Source organism: Onychomys torridus, chromosome 4 (genome assembly GCF_903995425.1).
Source record: "Onychomys torridus chromosome 4, mOncTor1.1, whole genome shotgun sequence".
NCBI classification, from domain to species: Eukaryota; Metazoa; Chordata; class Mammalia; order Rodentia; family Cricetidae; genus Onychomys; species Onychomys torridus.
The window spans coordinates 83,866,125-83,889,619 of record NC_050446.1 but is presented as its reverse complement, the minus strand read 5'-3'; the positions used below and the strand labels follow the sequence as shown (position 1 = coordinate 83,889,619).

Below are 23,495 nucleotides of genomic sequence, written 5' to 3'. Positions count from 1 at the left end.
TTAGTGTGTTTTAAAGACTAACCCATGTTGTAGCATGTGCTTTTAAAAATTTTATCCATATGTATGTATACATGCATGTGATTTTAGGCATCAAATCCAGAGTGTCACACACATTAGTCAGTGCTTTCTCACTGAGCTCCAACCACAGTCCCACTTCGTTCCTTTGTACTGCAGCTTTCTCCATGGTATGGGAGAAATAATACGTTTTGTTTAGCCATTTGTCTTTGGATCTGTTTACTATTTTGTGGTTATCATGGAAGTGAGTTTTATGAACATTTGTGCCCAAGATTTTGTGTAGCAGTATGATTTCAGTTCTCTTATGTATACACCAATAGACAGAATGCTTTAGTGATTGGCAGTTTAGAATCTGAGGAATTATTTACCTGAGTTGATTAGTGTTACCAAATCACAGCTGTCAGAATGATACACACTTGCTGAGAGGTTGAGTATGAAAACTCAATTCCAGAACAGTTTCTTGAGAATTTTAAAATCTTTTTAGGAGTGATTAGAGACAAAATCAGTATCTGAATCCCTGTTCCTAGTTCCTTCACTCTATATTTCGAGTACACATCTGTGTTATTCAGATATCTCCAGAGATTCCAAACCAATTGTGTGTGTGTGTGTGTATAATAATGCCATCAATTTGCAGAAGATGTGTTCGAGACTTGTTGTATGCTTGGAAATGTGGTGTCAGACTATATAAAACTATATAAAATTTCTTTCTATATATAATTTCTGTCTATATATGTATATAGTATGTGTGTATATCTGTATCTAATAATTCTTACTACAGATTTTGGCAACTTAGGCAATCATGTTTTGTCTTTCCTTATTAAGTCATGATTTTTTATCCCTTCACTTAATTTTTGACTTTCCTTTGGCATGTCTGAATTGCCAGTATCACAATACTCAAATTTAGAAGCCATTATTTAGTACATCAAAGTTTTCTTAATTATAAGCAGTGTAGATAATGAAGGTTGATGATAAACAATCAACAGGTAGCCTGTATAATGTGGATACACTGGACAGAAAGATAATTCATGTCTTAGACAGGATGAGAAGAGTAGGCTGGCATGAGATTTTCATCATTCTATTTAATGGCTGGTGAATTTAAAACTTAATAATCCTGACATCTGGAAAAAGGTTTCTGTGTAACTGAAATGATAGAAAGTGAAATGGCAGATAAGTGAAGACTGATATGTGTTTGTCTTTGTGGATGTACGTGCATGTGGAGTAGGGGAGGGAAGAGGGTAGGAGAGAAAGGGAGAGTGCTAAGGGGAGAGGGACAGAGACAAGGGGGGGCGTGGAAGACAGACAGATATTAAAGAATTGACATATACAAATTATAGAGTACTTTATCTACAGGCGTGGTTGACAGGCTGGAGACCTAGGGAAGAAACTGCTTGAGTACAATAGAACTGAAGTATTTCGTATTTAGTAGAATCACTCTTCTATGAAGGGTTTTCTTTTCTGTCAATATTATTTTTGCTTTGCTTAGAGCTTGTCAATTCAAATATTACTATTTTTCTAAAACCACCTTCATAGAAATTTCTAGACTAATGTTTGATGACATTTTGTACACTTTGACCTGATTATATTCATGAAATTAACTATCATCCCTATCTTACTAACAGTTTTGTAGGCAGGATTAACTGAAATTTTGTATGAAATATATTAATATATAGGGAGATTACATAAATCTTACACATATAGTATTCAAAAAGAAAAAAGTATAACCTGATAATTTTGTATATTGATTAAAGGTAAAATTTCCTATCATAGTAAAATCATCCATTGTCAGCTTATAATATTGATAATGTCTTTTATGTATTGACTTCAGAAATGCTATCTCTTATCTTTGTTACTGAATCTATCAATTAATCTATCTATCTATCTATCTATCTATCTATCTCTTTATCTCTATCTCTATCAAATTAGTCCTTTCATTTTAAAAGCACTCGTAGGGCTGGGCCTACTGGCTTATTCCTTTAATCCCAGCATTTGGGAGGTAGAACCAGGTAGATCTCTGTGAGTTTGTGGCCAGCCAGGTCTCCATAGTGAGACCCTGTTTCAGTAATAACAGTAATCAAATGGGAAGAAAATCACACATTGCCTCTTCCAGTATATGGGAGACATGTTGATTTGTGGTTAAGAGCAAAGATCCTAGAATTAAGTCTCACTTGGACAGTACATGCGTAAACAGAAATCCTTGCTTTATTTAATTTATTTTTCTAGAGATTTCTTTAAGTGGGATCAAGTAAACTAGACAAATTGGATATTGCTCACTTAACAGTGATAGGGGTTATATATGTTTTATCATGAAAGTATTTTTTGCCTCACCCCAGGCAATATATAATTAACACAATTTATCTGGCCTTTTCAAAAGAGTTCATGTGTGTAAGGCCTTTGATGAATGCTGTCAGGTAGTAGGGACTCTAAATAGATGTAAATGTAGATTTAAATACATTCACAAAGGGTGAAACTTAGTGTTGCATAAAACTTCATCACCCCATACAGACTGATAATGGAAAGATAACAAAACCCATGTTAAAGTGCAAGTTATGCATCATCTTACCTAAAGGGCTGGAAAGTAATTCTAAATATACGTAAAATATTAAAATACATATGTTGTGTTTTATGCACACATATACACAATCAAAAGTATAAGGTGTAAGATGAATCTTAAAAGATCTTGTTAATAAAACACCCGGAGCTAGGTATTGGGTGAATGCTCAAAGATCAGAGAAGTAGAACAAGCCTCACCAACTTCTCAGCCAATCCGGTTTCCTCAAACTGGAAGCCTCTGAGTCCTCACCTGAAAGGAGTTCCTGGTCCTCATGCTTTACATACCTTTCTGCTCCCTGCCACTTCTTGGGATTAAAGGTGTGTCTCACTATGCCTGGCTGTTTTCAGTGTGGCCTTGAACTCACCGAGATCTGGATGGATCTCTGCCTCCCAAGTGATAGGATTAAAGGTGTGTGTGCCACCATTTTCTGGCCTCTGTGTCTATCTAGTGGCTGTTCTGTTCTCTGATCCCAGATAAGTTCATTAGGGTGCACAATATATTGGAGGACACAATATCACCACATTACGTGGGAACTGTGTCTGAGTAGCTTCTAATTGATTTCTGGACCTCAACAATGAAAGCACATTTTGTCAATTTGCTGATCTCTCCTGGGAGTACTAACATTTTTTTTTTTTTTTTTGTAATTACCCATATAGTAGAAAAAGAAACAAAAAGAACCCCTACTGTCTTCCCTAGTAAATCTTTACTATATTTCCTTTTTTTTCTGAAATCAAGTGGAACAAATGTAGGTGATTTACAACTTGACCTACACTGTTGTTTCATTTTGTTCAGATTCTTGGGAAAAATCTAGTCCTAGTTTATTTGGACATTTTCATTGTTCTCATTTCAGTTTGACACTCCAGGAACTTTTAATGGAAAGCTTAATTTTATGAATGTTATTTCTGAATATTTTCAAGTGAGGCATACATAGAGATAATGTTATTTTTACCTTTCCAGCTGTCTGGCAGGCGGCGTTATTCACCATTCCCTTAATCCTCAAGTAATAAAGAACTGGTGACAGTCCTTGGACACGAAAGGTCTTCATTTCATCCAGAATCCTTTATTTGCTCCTCTCTTTCCGGTGCCTCTCCCCAAATCATTTTACTTTGTGAACTATGAGTCAGACATTCACTTGTACCTTGCACCTACTTAATTATTTTTTCCACATCTCCTTCAGTGGTGAATTTAGAAATGAAACTTTTGATCATAACAGGAACTTACAAAAACACCTTGTTTTAAAGTCTAGTGTAACAAGTCTTTCTCTGTACTTCCAGTCAGCTCTCAAATGGAGACTTATTAATTCTGAAAGCTTGGCCTATAACTTAGACTTGTTTCTATCTAGCTGTTATAACTTAAATTAACCCATTTATATTAACCTACATTCTATCCCTTGGCGTTACCTCTCTTCCATCTTGCACCTCCTGTTTCCTTTCCAGGTCTCCTGGTGTCTCCTGTGCACCTAGATTCCTCCTCTTCTCTTCCTGGAAATCCTGCCTGCTTATACCTCCTGCCTAGCTATTGGCTGTTCAGCTTTTTATTACACCAATCACAGCAAATACATCTTCACACGGTGTACAAATATCCCACAACAGTTTAGGGAATGTTACAGTTCCTTCTTTTTATTTAATGTTTAAAAGGTTGTAACCTAAAGAAGCTATTGAGTTTAGAAATTTGTTTAGAATTGTGGCTATTTTTGCAAAATATAATGAATATATTTAATAGTGTGAATTTTAAGAAAAAGAACTGCTTGTCTTCTACTGCTTAAGTTTTGTCTATTCATTTATTTGATTCTGGAAATTAATCCCAGGGCCTGATACTTTCTAGGTGAACACCACTACTTTTTGTAAGGATATAGTAGTTACCTAGAAATATTTTTCCTGTTTCAGAAATATCTTATTCTAGGCTACATTGATCAATTTTTTATTATCTGAAATCTGTAAATAGTATTGTCTTACCTACTTGGTAATAGGATAGCAAATTAGAGGTTATTAGGAACTTAGAAGTCCTTGATTACTAGTAGTCTTAATTTGGTTTGGCATCTTATGACTTCTGTCAGAGCTTTTATTTAATTTTTAAAATATTGAATTAACAATGATACTTAGAAACATCGTGTAACTGCTTACTAGAATGTCATTTTTTAAAGTATGTATATGTTGATGTAAAGATAATTTATGATGGTTTTCCATTTTATAAACAATGAATAATTGGTTTTATATGATAATTGGAGACATTGGTTTTTCTTTAAAATTTCTACATTTTTATTCTGGGTAAAATTATTCTACTTATTTATTTAATGTATCCATTAACAAATTTATATTAATATTTATAATGTTTATTAAAAGTTTATTTTGATGATCAGAAATGAAAATCTGATGCAGAATAAGTTTTGGTAATCTTCAGATTTTATTTATTTTTAATCTATCTATTATATAACTATCTATCTTCCTATATATAAATGTATATATATATGTTTATTGTTAAGTGAGCTACTGGGCTATGGCCATGGTGTTAGTATTTTTGTTTTTATAATTTAATTTGTTTTTTGAAAATTTCATACATGTATACAATGAATCTTGATCATACCTAGCATTTACTTCCCCTCTTCAATTCTCTCCAGGACCTTGCTATCATCTTTGTCCACTTTTTTGACCTCCTTTTATAAATGTTTATTTATTTGCTCACTAAGTCCATTTAGTGCTGCTAATATGTATATGAGCATAGGGCCATTTAGTGGGATATGTGACTCTCCCTTTTTCAATAGCTTTCTACTGCCAACAGCTCCTCGGCTAGGAATGGGGCCTTAGGAGCCCCTCTGCATTCTATGTTAGAATTTTGAACTGGCTTGATGTTTAGTAGATAACCATTGCTGCTGGAAGTTCATGTATACAGTAGCCAGGTCCTTTTCCAGGATAGCATTTCACATCATTCCTCTCATCCATCAGCTTTTATGTTCTTCCAGCTTATTTTTCTTTAAAGTACCTAAGTCTTAAGTAGGGGATGTTGCTGTAGATGTTCCAGATAGGTGGAACACACTACATAGTAATGCATCTTTGAATTAACTGATACTCACTGCAATAAGAAGTTTCTTTAACAAGGCTGGAACAGCACAGATCTTTGGATATAAACACAGTGTATTTAGGAGGCAGTTAGATGACATGACACTTTACAAAAACAATGTCTATAGGTTTTCCTCTTTGAGTATGACTTTCCTAGCCATGGATTTTGGACATTTTTATAGTACCAGACATGACTAATCCTCTCTAGAGCAGGTTTCAAGACCAATTTATAGAGTGTTTGATTAACCCCACCAACTGTGTTACTACTGTTGTACCAGTGGACACATCTGTAAACATCATTGGTCTACGTATGAAAAGTTGGTGTTGATAATACATCCCCAGGATAAAGAATTTTAGTATAAAGGAAAATGTATTAGTCAGGGTCCTCTTGAATAACAGAATTTATAGAAGGAATCTCTATATTTAGAAAGGGGGTTTATCAGAATGACTTACAGACTATAAACCAGCTAATCCAACAATGGCTAGATATGAACAGGAAGTCCAAAAATCCAGTACTTGCTCAGTCCACTAGACTGGATGCCTCAGGTGGTCTTCATTATATGCTGGAATCCTGAAGAAGTAGGCTCTCATGCCAGTGAAAAAATGGACTTGCTAGCAAGGCAAGGACAAGCAGGCTAAGAACAAAAGCCGCCTTCTTGCATGACCTTAGATAGGCTTCCAGAAAGGAGGTGTGGTCCAGATCAAAGATCTGACTTCTTGCCTCAAGATCCAGATTAGAAGTGGATCTTCCTACTTCAAATTAAGAAAAAAAAAAAATCCCTTGCTGTGGAATGTCATTCAGTATGCTTTAAATGTGTGTTGCTCTGATTGGTTGACAAATAAAATACTCTTTGGTCAGTAGCCAGGCAGGAAATATAAGCAGGATAAGTAGATAAGGAGAATTCTGGGAAGAGGAAGAGCTGAGTGAGGAGTCACCAGACAGACACAGAGGAAGCAAGATGACAAGACAGAACTGAGAAAAGTTACCAAGCCACGTGGCTAAACATAGATAAGAATTATGGTTTAATTTAAGTATAAGAGCTAGTCCAGCTGGGTGGTGGTGGCGCACACCTGTAATCCCAACACTTGGGAGGCAGAGGCAGGTGGATCTCTGTCAGTTCGAGGCCACCCTGGTCTACAGAGCTCCAAAGCTACGAAGAAACCCTGTCTCAAAAAACCAAAAAAAAAAAAAAAAGCTAGTCCAGCAATAAGCCTGAGCTAATGGCCAAACACTTATAATTAATATAAGCTCCTGAGTGATTATTTTATAAGTGGGCCATGAGACTGTGGGAGCTTGGCAGGACCCGAGAAACATCCGACTACAATCCCTCACTGGAGTGTCCTTTATTTTTGGATTTTAGTTAATCCAGATGCAGTCAGGTTGACAACTATGAATATCTGTCACAGAAAAGGAATAATTAAAAAAAAAAAAAAACTTTAAAATTATAGCTTATTTAGAGTTTTCACAGTTATGAGGTTTTACAATAATTTTTTCTTTACCAGTTAATGTAAACAAATGTATTTGATATCCTTAAATATCAATGAGTGGTAAAACTGTTTACATTGGATTTAACAATTACTTTTTAGATACAACACCAAAGGCATGGGCAATAACAAAAAGAAGTCGTCATTTGAACTTAAATAAAATTATAATTTCTTCTCCATGAAAGAAACTGCCAGGAAATGTAATGACATGCGACATACTGGGAGAAAGTATTTGCAAAAGATATCTATGGTAAAAGTCTGTGTTCCCCAAAACATGCAACACATCCTCAAAACTCAGCAAGGGGGCAGCCTAGGACCTCAATGTACATGTCATCAGAGAAAACAGATCATAAATAAGCCTGTGAATAGGTAGTCCCACACCATATATCATCAAGGAAAGGCTAAATAAAATAGTAGTGAGAGCCACGCAGTTGTAGTGCATGCCTTTAATCCCAGGACTCAGGAGGCAGAGGCAGGCAGATCTCTGTGAGTTCGAGGCCAGCCTGGGCTACAGAGTGAGTTCCAGGACAGGCTCCAAAGTTACACAGAGAAACCCTGTCTCGAAAAACCAAAATAGATAGATAGATAGATAGATAGATAGATAAATAAATAAAAAAAATAAAACCAGTAGGGAGATACCACTGCATCCCTGCTTTTGAAGTAGTAACTATTAACACGATGTTGAGTATCAGGGACTCTAGTGCTTTGGAAATTTACAAAGATAATTGTACTCTTGCTATACAATTTGGTGGTCACTCTTATTGGTATTTTCCCTAAAGAATAAAAACAAGGTCACATAGAAATCTGCACAATGGTATTTGTAGCCGCTTTATCCATAGCTACCCAAATTCTAAGGAACAAAATATCCATCAATAAGTTATTCAGTATACTGTGCTACATCTAGATAATATAATATTTTTCAGTGCTAAAAGTAATAATGAAGTAATGAAGAGAAGAAACTCAAGTTCATGTTACTCCATATAGGAACTAATCAGATAACATTAGGTAATCCTAATGTAATCTGTGTTTGTTGTGTGAGAAATACATTTACAATGTAAATTCATCAGTTGTAATGAATGTACCAATCTGTGCAGCTGCTATTGGGATTACCTATACATTATGAAGATAGAGAATGTGTGTTTTCCTCTTAATTTTCCTGTGGATACAAAATTGCTTGGAAAATGTGTTTAAAAATCAGTGGTCTGAACAGAACAAATGATAATGGTGAGAAAACTGATATCCTTCTATTCTAAAAGTCATATATATGTTCTTAAGTCGATTATTTAAGGGCCATTCTGTTTCAGTAGAGATTTCCCAAGAAAATAGAAGTCTGTTTTCTATGGGAAGCCCATAGAAAAGAAGAAAGAAACAAGTGAGGTTGTTCTGTCCTCAGACATTTATGAGTCATCCTGGAGACTGGTTACTGTCTATTTAGGTCAACACTGGACCCTGATCAATAGTCTAATCATAGCTTGTGCATGAGGCGAGCTGCAGTGGTCCTCTCCTCCCCGTTCTTCTGATTTCCATATTGTGTTTGTGAAGAGTGGTAGGAAGTGTACCATGACCTTTTGAGTTTTCATAACATTTTACTTTACTTTCTTCTACTGCCTTCTCATAACAAAACTACCAGGCTTTGAGTAGCATACTTAAAATGTTATTTTATAATGAACAAAGTTGCAGAACCTACAGTGACTCATCTTGTAATGTTCTCTGGACCCTCTTTGTCTTTTTTCTTTTGTGATTGAGTGTTAGTGACTTTCTCCTTTACGTAAAACAAATGCCATGCATTTAAAGATTTTTTGTTTTGCTTCCTGAATCCTGTTTCAGAAAGTATTTACATGCAGTTTTGTAGCTACTTATTTTGTCTCTCATTCAAAAACTGGCTTAGTTAGTCTTCAATATTTGGAAAGTCATTGTAGTACATTATACAAATTTAAGCATTTATTTTTCTTTGTTTTTTATATTGTATATATCTATTAAATTTCCAGGCAAAGTAATTTTTATACATTTTTAAATTCACAGTATAAATTGTAGATACTGAATATATTTATAAAGATGGAATATTTTTCACTTGTGGCCAACATATGCTGTTAAGACTATTATTAATAATAGTATAGTATCATATAAGATCTTACTATTGCAGAGCACATTCACATATTATTGTCTGTGCTTTTTATTAACACTGATTGCAGAAGCATTTTGTAAAAATTATATGAATTGTAGAAAGGGAGCTACCGTTTTCTGTGCTTCTGTTGGTTTAGAACTGTATAGTAGTAAATGATATCACTTGGATGTCAGTACTTCTGTTTGACTACACGGTGTGCTGTTTTTCCCCCCACTATGAGTATTAGTCCTTAAATTCTAATGGTCTGCTTATAATATTTTCAGGGCCTGTGTCATGTTCCTTAGTCACTTAAGACAGCCAATTTGACCCAATATCTCTTGAGAAGAGCTTACCGACCTACTGAGCGTGTGAGAAAATGGCTGCGCAGTTGTTTGAAGCCAGTTTTGTCTTGCTTTCAGAGCCCTCCTAGAGAATTCTAGGCCTGCCTCATTGGTCAGCTCGCTAGGTTTTTCAGGTCTGAACTCTAGATTGATCTCTTGTGAGGAAACCTTTTATTTGTAATGACAAATTAAGATGAGAAATTGTTTAAGGAAAGTTTTATAAAAATTAATGCAGTACTGTAACAGGTTGAGAAATGAAGATAAAAAGTGTGATGTGGGCAGGACACTTTAAAAGAATGATTTGAAGGAACAATATTAATAGTTTGAGGGGGAAGCTACTTTATGAATTTCTGTTACCTTCTTTTCTTTGATTGTGTGTGTGTATATGTGAATCTATCATAGTTCTGTGGTCAATTTTACTGTTAGTTTGTTGAAGAAATAATGGAGCAATTAAACTTGGTCTTCTATCTCACCCACTTTTAAATAAATAATATGCATATTTTAATATTTTGAATTATTCGTATTAAACCGACATTTTATCTCCTAGGAGAAAAGTGTGGTTTTTTTTTTTTTTTTTTCTAAATTAAAGTGATCAGTAGAAGCTTACTGAACAAATGGTAGAACACATACTTTTACAAGGTCTATCCAAACAGCGAGGTAAATAAATGAAGTACTTGACTACTTTTATGAGCTAAAATGAATCAGTTTGTTCATTGGGACTTTATTATATTTACTTAGAGTGCTATATAACCCAGGGTGTCCTTGAACTTATTATGTTGCTGAGATAACTTTGAACTTCTGATCTTCCTGCTTCCAACTCTGAAGTGCTGGAACCACAGCTGTGTGCTACCATGCCAGGTTTATGTTGTACTGGTGATTGACCTTAGGGTATGGCCTCATGCATGCTACTCAAATGCTTACCAATTTATTCTGATACCTGACCCACCCTCTAGGGAATTTATAACTTAAATGTAGACTGGGAACTTAATGTAAATATAAGAAATGTTTCAGGTTTTTATTTAGTAACAACATGTAGTAGTAGCTTTTGCTAAAATTAAAACTTCTCCAGAGGAACTTTCACTTAAAGGTATGGTTTGGAGGCACATGCTGTGAATTCAAGAGCAGGCAAGTTCCCCATTCAGATGTTAATAGTGTTTGGAGTTGGTGCTTCTGGAGGTAATTAGAATGAGATGGAATCAATGATAACATTAGTGTCTTTATGAGAAAAGAGAGAGCCAAGCTAATATGCTTGCTGTGTGTCACCATGGTTTTGTTAATACCTCAGGTAAAATAAAATTTATTTATATTGTCCTTACTAATTAGTGTTTCTACAATATTTATAATTAACCTTTTCCTTGCTGTTGTTACCATTTCATACCTAATGCTGAAACAATTGCTTTCTGGTCTAATGGTTTTTTATGTTTTATCTAAAACTGTATCTGTAAAATGATCTTAATTTATTTGAAAGAAGATTTACAGTTATTACTATTAAACCTGGCAGATTTATCTACATAAACAGATACTAATGAAATTGTTCAGATAGTTCAGTTTGCCACCTTCTTACATAGAAAGTAGCTCATCTCTGGCTACTATTTGGATTTTGGTGTATTTCGTATTATAAATTTTCCCTTTATTGCCTTGGGCTAATGTTCATTCTATTAGCTCATGACCTTTCAGAGCCTGTCTTGTATTTTGTCTGATTTAAGTGACTAGGAGGACTCACTGGAGTTATGAATGGGATTTCTTAATTACATTTTTTCTTATCCACTAGGTGAATTATATTTCCTACCTAGTAGGGAAGAAGGAAGGACCTCCTTGTATGCAAGCTTCTGGTGAATGCTATGTGGGACTTTTCTTATGTTGCAGTTTTAATCAAGGAATAAGTCTTGCTTTCATATTTATATATTAATGGTATTGCGAAGCTTAGATTAAAAGTAGATTGAGTAGAAATATAATTAACCCATTTTCTCTACTACTTTTAGTTACTACTTTGATATGTTAGGACAGTACTTACATGTTGGAAAGTTAGATGCAGATTTGATGGTGTAAAGGTGTTGGAGACTTTAAGATTTGTTAACCTAGTAGAGGTCCTTGAGTTACTGAGGCCTAGCCCCCAAAAGGATTAAGGTAGTTCTTTGTGGGAACTTGAGGGGAAAGTCTGGCTCATCTCTCTATGATTAAACGATTAAGAAGAGAATAATTGTTACCTAAAGATTATATTTGAAGTAAAGACTCTTTTTCTTTGTAGAATACTGCTACAAAAAGACTGTGCACATAGTTTAAGTATCTAAATCTAGAGTCGATGGAGAAGTTGCCAGGGTGATCATCAGCTTGTGAACTCATGTACATTCTCATATATAAATGACATGCCAGTCAGTACTCAGGAGGCTAGGGATGGAATATTGCTTGAGGCCAGGAATTTGACACCAACCTGGGTAATACAGTAAGACCTAGACCTAGTCTCAAGAACTAGACAGATAGATAAGCAGATCGATAGAAAGAATAGGAGTAATACAGACTGTGCCACTTTGAAAGCCTTAATTTATATACTAGGTGTATTTAAATGTCTACTTGGCCTTGCAGTTCAGTAGATGAGAATGCTCCCTGTCTTGGTTTCTCTTCCCAATGCTTTGAAAAGCAACAAGGGGAGAAAAGGCCTGTTTGGCTCACAGTTCCAGATTATAGACCATCATTACAGGGAGTCAAGGTGGTGGGAACTTAAAGGAGCTGTCACCTCATACCCACACACAAGGGCAGGGAGTTCACAGTTCCCTTCTCACTGAGTCTAATATCTCCTTCATATGGAATGATGCCATGTATAGTGGTGGGTCCTCCCGCCTGAATTCACATTGTCAAGATGATCTTGACTCTGGCCAGGGAAACAAGTAGGCTAACTGCAGATCTTCACCTCTCCTTCAGCTCCTCCAAAACCAGTCCCCCAGTCATATCCCAGCTCTGTAGCAGACTACTTGCAGCAGCCTCCCTTCTTACCCTATGCTTCCTTCTCTGGTGGATCACACAGATCTTTCTCTCTAAACTTCCTTCACCCCATTTATTTATTTATCCCAGCTCCCAACTCCAACAGACATTCCCCAGGAACCAGCAGAATACTCTGGCTGGCAAAGTAGGTGATCTAAATGCAGATCTTCACCTCTCTCTCAATTCCTTCAAGTTCAGCCCCCCAGTCTTATCCCTACCTCTGTAGCAGACCACCTGCTGTAGCCTTTACTCACTATCTGTTCCCATTCCCAGGGGACGAAACAGATCCTGGTGGAACATCCTGCTTCCCTCTCTTCTGTGGACCCCCTCAAGCCCTTTCATTACTAGCCTATCCCTATCTCTAAGTCTCTGCTTCAATACTTAGAAACATTTTACCTAGACCCCCAATGCCCAAGCCTATCAATATCCCAGAAAAATTTCCTACCAAGCAACATATAGTCACCAAAGTCTCCTAAGAATCAAGGGAACAGAAACTTAGGAAAAAACACCCACCCAACAAAGACAAGACCAAATATCAACACCTAGAATTACAATCTTCTAAAACCCAGGTACTTAGATACTAGCATAAAAAACAATAGCAGCCAAGACAATATATCTCCATAAGAGCCTGGTAACCCTCCCACAGCAGGCCCTGAGCAACATAGCTGAAATGCAAGAAAAAGACCTTAAAATAACCTTTATGGACATGATAGTGGTCCTTAAAGAAGATAATGAACAAATCCCTTAAAGAAATATATGAAAACACACAAACAGTGGAAGGATGAATAAAACAGTTCAAGACCTAAAAGTGGAAGTAAAATCAATAAAGAGAACCCAAACTGAAAGAAATGGAAATTTAGGAGCTTGAACAGGAACCTCAGAGGCAAGCTTCACTAACAGAGTACAAGATAGGGGAGAGACAATCTCAGGCATTGAAGGCAAGATAGAAGAAATGGAAATGAAAGAAAATTCAGTAAAAGAAAATGTTAGATCCCAAAATGTCCTGACACAATACATGCAGAAAATCTGGGGTAGTATAAAAAGACCAAAGCTAAGAAAAATAGGAATAGAGTAAGGAGAAGAAATCTAGATCAAAGGCACAGAAAATATTTTCAACAAAATCATAGAAGAAAGCATCCCTACCCTAATGAAGGTGATAGATGTCAAGATACAAAAAGCATACAGAACACGAAATAGACTGAACCAGAAAAGAAAGCCCCCTTGGAACATAAGAAACAGAACACCAAACATATAAAACAGAGAAAGAATATAAAAAACTGCAAGACAAAAAATACCAAATAACATCTAAAGGCTGACCTATTAGAATAACATCTGACCTTTCAGTGGAGACTCTAAAATCCAGAAGAGCCTAAACTTACGTTCTGTAGATTCTAAGAGACTACAGAAGCCAACCCACATTACTATACCCAACAGAATTTTCAATCACAATGGGTGGAGAAAATAAGACATTTCACCATAAAACCATATTTAAGACTATCTATCTACAAATCCAGCCCTTCAGAAGGCACTAGACAAACAACCCAGATGGTTGCTAAGTTTTTTTCCTACAAACTGATGATAAGGGTCTTTTGCTAAAGACAACACCTACACAACTTATTGAACATGGGGAAGTCATTGTGGTGCCTACATAGAAACCTCTATGCTCTAGTGTCTTTGGTGCAGGAAGATACTGTGCACACTAACAAAGAAGAAATGTAAACACCATAAACACTTAATGTGTAATAATGTTCTGTCTGCCAGATATGCTAGTGCAATGGTGGCACAAAGTTTGTGGAAGTAACCAACCACTGTCTGATTTGTCAGAAAATCCACTCCATGAGATAACATTTTCTTGATTAATGATTGATGTGGAAAGGCCCAGCTCACTGCTGACTGGTCTCAGCCTACTGTTGGTAGTGCCTTCCCTGAGCATGTGGTTTTGGGTTGTATAAGAAAGCTAACGAAGCAGGCCATGGAGACAAGCCAGTCATCAGTGTTTGTCCATGTTTTCTATATCTGTTCCTGCCTTGGCTTTCCCTTAAGATGTAGGATGAAATAAACTCTTTGCCCCTCTCTGCCACCCACCAAGTTGCTTTTGATCATAGTGTTTATTACAGCAACAGAAGAGGAAACTAGGACATCAGGTGATTTTAAATTATGTCAGGGTTGACTCTTAAAACTCAGCATTATAGTCCTGATACAATTGACTACACTAGTAATATTAATTGAAAAAGTAAGTATTATGAAAGGAATATTATTCATATTAGAGATTACTATTACATCAAGTTAGGAGCATTAGAAAATACAATATTTGAAGCTGACACTTGTAAATGACTTATTTTCTTGAGGACTTAGGCATTTTATTAATGTAAGCTTCATGAAGAGGCATGATGTATAATGGAAATGGTAACCTGACCTGGCCTTTACCTGTGTACTGTCACCATTGATACGACCTTGAAAATGCTACTTTATTTGTGCACATCTTAGTTCTTAATATGGAAAATGAAAAATTTGAAACTATATCCTTCTCAGAGGCCTTTAGAATAACAACAGATTATTTGTAATGTTTACAATAGACTTTATAAATACGCTGAATAACTTTCTGGAAGCACTTTCTACTTCTCAGTGTACACCAAAGTTAGTCTTGGGGAACTAACTTTGGCCTCTGGTTCAGTAAGACCATTGGATAATACCAGCCAGCAGAAGACATGCTGTTTATGATAATGTGAAGTAACACTAATGAGTCCATGATGCCTTCCTTATGTTGCTTTGAATTGGAGTTCTCTCTTGAAGACTGTATGTACCACTATAGGAAAGACCTTAGTATGGAGAATACTCCATGTCTAGATTATGTTAATCACTTCTTTTGTTTTGGAGACTTTGAAATGTCAATGTCTTTTCCCAGTAGACCTCCAGTGTACTATCCCACCACTTCTCTAGTCTGTCCACATCTTAGTAACTAACTACTTAAACTGTCTTCATATAACCAAGTTTGTGCATGTACCATCCTCTTTTTCCAGGACTTTTGACTGAATATATTTGATTCTCTTGGAGTGGCTTGTCACTTTTCTGTCCAGAGTCCTTATTGACTTTAGTGTGTCATCAGAAGTCTGTTTAAACTGGAAATATTCTTGGAAGAGTGCTGGGGGATGTCTTTTGGTATGCTGTGAATATGTGTTGTTCCCATTGCTTAATAAATAAGCTGCTTTGGCCTATGGCAAGGAAGCTTAGAGGCAGGTGGGAAATCGAAGGAGACAGGAAAGAGAAAGGTGGAGTCTGGGGAGATGCCAGCCTGCTGCCCAAGGAGCACCATCCAGCAGACTGGTAATGCCATAGCCAAGTGGCAATACAGTGATTAATATAAATGAGTTAATTTAAGATATAAGAGTTAGCTAGTCAGAAGTTTGAGCCATAGGCCTTCCAGTTGGTAAATAATACAAGCCTCTGTGTAATTATTTATAAGCAGCTTTGGGACCCCAGTGGGAGAGATTCATTCCAACTGTGGGAGCTGGCAGGACCAGAGAAACTTCTGGCTACAGAAGGGACTGACTCCTATCCAATATTTGGATTATCAGTAATCACGATTAGCTTTTAGTGTATTTTATTTATAGGCATGCATAGATGAATATATGCATGTACCTTTTCTCACCTTATGATTAATGAGAGCTCAGTAATAGCTGACTCATTTTATTACTTAAGTCATCCTCTCGCAGATTAGTATCTGGCCAATCAACTCAAGATTCATGGAGGGTTTTTAATTTTTATTTATTTGTTTTTTGCTGTTGCTCTTTCTGTTTTTGCCTTTTCCTTTGCAGCAATGAGGACTCTTGGAGGAGTTTTAAGATAAGGGATGGCATTGTTCAATTTCCATTCCTGTATGTCACTTAAATGGCAGAAGTTGGTTCTGTCTTCCATCATGTTGTTTTCTAGGATCAAACTCAGTCATCAGGTGGACAGGCTTGGTGGTAAGTGCCATTACCAGCTGAGCCATTTTACCAGCTCATGACTTGATGTTTTGAAATGGAGAGATAATCTTGGTATAGATTTGCCGGCTATGCACAGTAATTGTAGTACTATAAAATTCATGTATTAAGTATCACACCACATGCATAAATATATACCATTATTACAGATCAATTAAATGCATTTCATGCTATGAATAATACTGTCTGACTTCAGACTTAATTGTTTCTGTTCCCTTCCTTCATAAATAGACACTACAACTCATATAGAATTTAGGCCATTTATTTTGTGGCTGTGCATTTATGCTCTCCAGTGTATCAAGTATTCTTTTACCTCATGTGATGGTTTGAAAGAAAATGGACCCCAAAGGGAGTAGCACTATTAGGAGGTATGGTCTTGTTGGAGGAAGAGTATTACTGTGGAGGTGATTTTTGGTCTTTTTTGCTCAAGCTTCCCTCAGTGTGACTGTCAGTTGACTTCTTGTTGCCTGCAAGCCAAGATGTAGCCAGCACCATGTCTTCCTGCATGCCTCCATGCTCCTTGCCATGCTCCCCACCATGATGATAATGGACTGAATCTCAGAAACTGTAAGTGAACCATGCCAATTAAATGTTTTCTTCATAAGAATCACTGAGGTCATGGTATCTCTTCACAGCAATAGAAACCCTAAGACCTGTTATATACCAGTGGCATCCTATTGGTGAAATTATTAAGGCCACTCCACGTAGTTGAAAGGGAGGTTTATTTTGTGGGGTAACTTACAAATGAAGGGATAGGTTGTAGGGTCTGGCAAAGGTATGGCGCAGTCTGGCGGTGATCTCTGGAGAACTCTGCTCGGTCTGCTCGGTCTACCTCCTGTGTCCAGGGTCCCAGAACCAAGAGAGAGCCCTCCTCTTGATCCTGGGTCTTCAGCTCCCTCCTCCGCCCCACCTTGTGGGCGTGACCATTCCCGAAGTGACCATTCCCGAAGCCTCAATGGGGGTTGGAACTTCCAGGCCAATGCTGGATGGCTATCCACTACAGCATCCTCAGGTTCTTTTGTTACACACAGCCCAAACACATTTTCAGAATGTCCCCATTGAGCTTTGTGAGGTAGATGAAGGAAGGCACAGAGCACTGTGTGGGTTAGACCTATGGAGAAGGTTTGTGTTTTGTGGTGACTAGTGTGATAGAAATATGAAGCTGAGAATTTTATGGCAACTATATTTGAAGGAAGAATCCTGAATATGAAGTAGTCTACAGTTGCATAAAATGAGTGTGGTATGAGGAGTGAGGTTTTCTTTCCCTCTCCCTACTTGTCCACATTGCCTTTTGTCCTAAGTTACCCTCCTTGGAGTCATGTGGTTCCCTGGTTATGGTAAAAATTAGTGGCTTAACTGAGAATTCTTGGTTGGATTTGGTAAACAGTGTGATTTAAGAATAAATTTTCTTTTCACTAATTAGCATGTCTTTAATCTCTATTGTATTTCCATGCATTTTTCCTTCATTTAAATGCAGGCACAAAAGCCTACCATTTCCCATGTGAATGTTTATTTCTCTATTTTTTTCTTGCTATAAATAAATCTGTTTCATGAGCAAAATCAAACACACTGATTCCAGTGTGGTTGGTAAAGATGATGATGCCATCTTTTTTTCAACATGATAAACATTCTTTAAAAATTAAAATTTTATTCCAAGTGTGTGTGTGTGTGTGTGTGTGTGTATTTGTGTGTATTTATGTATGTGTGTATGTGTTCATATATCATGACATATATAAGGGCAGTCTGAGGACAACGTTGTGGAATTAGTTGATTCTCCTCTTCCCCATTTACATGGGTTTCAATAATTAATTCAGGTCACTTGGCTTCAAATGATAAGTGCTATAGCTGCTGAGCCATCCCACCAGCCCCCAATCATCTTTAGCTAATTTAAAATATTTTGTTGTTTTGAAAGAACCATCTCATTGGTAGCAGTTTACTTCATGTGACCTAAATCAATACAAGTATCACTTTTAAAATACAAATGCTATAAAATCTAGCCTAATGGGGCTAGATACTGTACTTTATTTAAATTAGGTTCCCCCTATAACATGGAACAGGATACTTGATTTGAAAGAACAATTTGGAATGGTAAAAGAATTGGTCATTTATCCTAAGATTTAAACAAGGACTCATTTTTTTAGCTTCATTTGTAAAATAAAACCCATAATAAAGATTAGTAGTTCCTTAAGTATGCAGTCTGCATGAAATATATTCTGTTTTAATCTCTTTCCTAGAAGAAATGCCTCTGCATTGGAAATCACTGTGGAAAGCATTGTTATGCTCCTTGGATTACTGAGTAGGGAAGCCAGAGTTGTTAAAATGAAATCTCCTTTTTATTCTCTAAAGGTCATAGCAAAAGATATGGTCTTGAAATAGAACACTGTAATACTGGTCACATAACTCATTTAGATAGTTCTGTGTAATTGTATCACAATTATATGTATGGGTGGCATGTCTTCATTAAGTTACTTTTCTTCCATATTAAAATGTATATTATTATGTGAGAAAAATTACATATTTCACAAAATCCAATTTATTCTTGTTCTTTAGCATTAGAACATTAGTCAATGTTAAAGAAGTAGAAAACATCATTTTCTTTTATCATATTCTTAAAAATAAACAGTTCTATCAATTATATTAATTGATGTAATCCTGTAAGTTAATTAATTTTAATGCTTTTTCCCCTTCTGCTGTATGAAGGTTCAAGTCCAGTTTTTGTATAGGTTATGCAAAAGATTTTCCATGCAGCTATATCTCTCCTGGTTCAGCTGCCTTTAAATTCACCCAGTGCAAGATTCTCCTGTAAGATTTTCATAAATTATAATTGAGTTTATATTTACCATTGAAAGGAGTTTTTTAGTGATCTGAGGATTCACTTTGGTGCCCATATGGAATATTTCAGCATTTTCTTTATCTCTGGTACATGATTTGGTTGTTCTGAACAGGATCATGAAAAGCTCTGTCAGAGCTTAGAAACTTGTGTTTGTGCTGGTGAGATGGCTCAGTGGCTAACAACACCTGTTTTGGAAGCCCAGTGTCCTGAGTACAATCCCCAACACCCATTTATAGGTAGAGGAAGTGAAGCTACTCCACATTGTTGTCCTCTGGACTCCATACATGTAGCAGGACATATCACTCACACTCCATCCGGCATGTAAAGACACACAAAAATTAGTAAAAATGAATAATTAGATAGATGGATAAATGAACGTACATTCTGTCTCTGCTGCTGTATATAGTAATCTGATTAGATTTACTTAAATCGGAAGCTCTAAATTAATATTTCTTCATAAGGATTGTTATGCTTGAAGAGAGGCATTTTTTAACTCAATGCTCATCTCAAATTTGTAAACTGAGAGACTTCTTATAATGACAATGCATATGGAATTTAATTACAGTTTATTATAAGTAAGTCCTACTAAATAAAAAGTTTTAATTAGTGATAATTTTAAAATCATGTCATGAAGAATGCCATCCTACCTGGGGGTATTACTTAAAATTAATCTAACACAAAAACAAAATTAAGATGTGAGAATGTACCAATTTTGTAGCTTTTTCTTTTAAAGAATATTTTAGAATATTTACAATATCTCTTGAAGTAACTGGGTTTGAAATGGTGTTTGAAAAGCTTAAAGTAAAGCTGGGAGGTGGTGGCACATGCCTTTAATCTCAGCACTTGGGAGGTAGAGGCAGGTGGATCTCTGTGAGTTCAAGGCCAGCCAGTGAAATCCAGGACAGGCATCAAAACTACACAGAGAAACCTTGTCCCCAAAAACCAAAAAGAAAAGAAAAAAAAAAAACAAACAAAAAACAAAGCAAAGTAGCTGTAGATTGTTTTAGGAAAAAACGCCTTAAATGGCTGGAAATACAGTGCCTTGACCTTGGGGATGGGTGTTCTGATGCAGGTACAACATTATAAGGCAGTCTCAGGCCCTCTGTAGTCATGTAAGTATAGCTCCCAGAGTTTAATCTGTCAGAGGAATATTTTGAGAAGGTTCGGAGAGTAGTGTAAGTATGGGGAGAGATTGGTGGGTTTAAAAAGTTGAAAAAATTTTTTATTAACACATCATGGTAACTATTTTGCAAGAATCTGTCCTTTTATTTCTATCTCCTGTTGTAGATTTATAATTTAATCAGTATAATTAATTAAATATTTGTATAAATGATGTTTGACTTTTATGGGTGAGTCAAAATTCTCATGCTGTCTCTTGGAGGACAGCTGCCGTGCCACTATAGTTCTTAGGAAGCTGAGGAAAGGCCTTCTAAAAAAGGAAGCCAGGGCATTACTTTACCGTTTAATCTCAGTCTAAATCCGTTCATAATAATTACAAGACGGAACGAAGAATCCAAACTGGGCACCAGTTGCTATGCCATCACTGATGCCTCCGTCACCACTTCTTTGTCCCCAAGGAGGATGGGGCACCCGAACCAACCACCAGCCACGTTTCCTCCCATGGCTCACTGCATGTTTTTCCGCTTTTTATTCCTGTCACATACCCTCTAATAAAACTCTGCCCTGAGCTGGTTCAGTGGTTAAGAGCATGGATTGTTCCTCTAGAGGACCCAGGTTCAATTCCCAGCACCCATAAGGCAGCTCACACCCATCCAGTACTCTTCTGGAAAAACAACAAGGAAATTAAAATAAAAGTAAATTATATATTAAAAAAAAAAAGAAGCCAGTGGTGACACATGCCTTTAATCCCAGCACTCAGGAGGCAGAAGCAGGCGGATCTCTCCAGGATAGCAAGGACTAAACAGAGAAACCCTGTCTTGAAAAAACGAAAACAAAAATAAAAAAAAAAACCTCTGCTCTTTGGGCCAAGCAGCTGCTTCCAATTGGCTAACCAACAGATGATAGAATTCCCATAACAGCCTTCTGTATCTCCTCCCTCCCTCCCTTCCCTTCCTTCCTTCCTTCCTTCCTTCCTTCCTTCCTTCCTTCCTCCCTCCCTCCCTCCCTCCCTCCCTCCCTCCCTCCCTCCCTCCCTTTTTGTGTGGTGATGGACATTTAACCTGAAGGGCCTGTGTACTTTAAGTGAATCCTCAATCACTGAACTGTCTCCCATAAGGTAGAAGAGAGTTCCTCCTAAGGTCTCCAGCCCTTCATGGGAGATGTTGATCTTTTAGTTTCAAACAGACTACATGAATACATCTATAGCTCACAGTGACTTGCCACCATGAGAGTCACTTATGAAAATCATCTGATTAAGCTGCTTCTGAGTTCCTGATTCAGAAACTCTGGGGTAATTAAATCTTTGTTATAACATTTAAATCTGAGAGTGCAGATAGAAAAGTTGTACATACTGAATTCAAAGTAAACTTTCAACTGTAATGACTGTAATTAAAGAATGGATGTGCCGTTATGAGAGTGGCTAACAAGACTCTCAGTTTAATATGTGTATTTTGGCCAGTCTTGTGAGCTGAGAGTCAAGGAACAGGAACGGACTATTCTGATGAAGGGAATCACATGTAAAATGGCCCCATGTGGCAAAAGGCAGGGCACTTTTGAGAAACTGAAAAACCAATGTGGTTTAAATGTACACAGCAAAGAAGAGATGGAGGAAGGTCAGAACATACAATGCCTGAGGTCACATTATTTATTTATTGAAAGGTGACAGTTTGCACTGGAGTAGTAGGCCTTTTAAATGGCAAGAGATGGGAAGATTTGAAAGGATGCAAAAGAAACTGCATGTGGGGAGGAGATGATAAATGAGGAAAAGTGTTATTAAGTTTAAGGTACTTTAGGCCTTATTATTCATGGGATGAATGGGTGGAAATGTTTTTATTTTTTAATTTATTTTACTTTGTATTTTGTTGGGGATGGGATCTCCTATATTGCTTTAGACATCATTTTAGCTTTATGGATACCCTCATTAGAGTTTCAGGAGTCAGATATATAATTAGGACCTAGATGAGAAATCTTATCACAAGACAGTTTGTCAGAGTGGATTTTTATTACCATAATGCATGTGATACATTCCTTCACAAACCTTAGGCTAAAAAAACAGAGTCCACTGAAGCAAAACTCATTTCAAATTAGCACATATTATTTATGTATATTTCTCCAAAACAAAGAGAATGCTCGATTCCCAGCAGTAATTTTGAATGTTGCTCTTATTCCCTTCCTTATCTTCTATCTTTAAGAAGTGCTGTGTTTTTTTCTTCTCGTTCCTTCCTTCTCTCCCTGCCTCTTTTCCTCTTTCTTCTTTTCCTTTTGTAAAACTCCTAGAGATGTTACCCCTACTCACATCGAATCATTCTCCTTCTAGTCTTTGTTCTGTATTATTTTAATTGGCACTAATTAATTGTGCCCTCTTTGACAACATTGGGATTTCCTTGCATTGGAGGATAAGAGCAATCAGGGGACCCAAGCCAGATACGCTCTAGATGACTTAAGGACAAAAGAGTCAGAGAACACTGCTGACAGGGTACAGTAATGATTTCTGTCATGTAACTGAGTTGAAATTTTTCTTCTCATTTAGTAGATGAAATCATATTCTGATTGTTAATGACCGGGTTGAGGAGGGTAAGCCAATTTGGGATATTAAAATCTGTTGACTTCTGACTGGAAATTCTGAACTGACTTTTTTTTTTATTTTTTATTTTTAAAGATTCATTTATTTATTATGTATACACTATTCCATCTACACATATCTCTGCAGGCCAGAAGACGGCACCAGATCTCATTACAGATGGTTGTGGGCCACCGTGTGGTTGCTGGGAATTGAACTCAGGACCTTCGGAAGAGCAAATAGTGCTCTTAACCTCTGAGCTGACTTTTATGTTGGTCCGCAGCAGATTTCTATGCAAAACCTCTACTGACATTTCAGTTCCAGGTTAGGTTCTTCTGTAGCAGGACCTGATATGCTATTATCATCTTTCCTACTGCTGCGATAATTCAATTGAAATGAGGTCCCTAATGCACTCCAACCTCCAGAAGCCTGGGAGGCAAGTTAAACACTATGTCTCCAGTAAGTACTA

The 23,495-nt window shown here is 36.7% G+C and overlaps 1 protein-coding gene across 8 annotated transcripts in view; it reads left to right on the top strand.

Annotated features, from left to right (window-relative positions):
- Positions 1-23,495, top strand: part of Mettl15 (methyltransferase like 15) — a 163,411-nt gene that overhangs the window by 6,979 nt on the left and 132,937 nt on the right. The gene's annotated exons all lie outside the window — the stretch shown is intronic.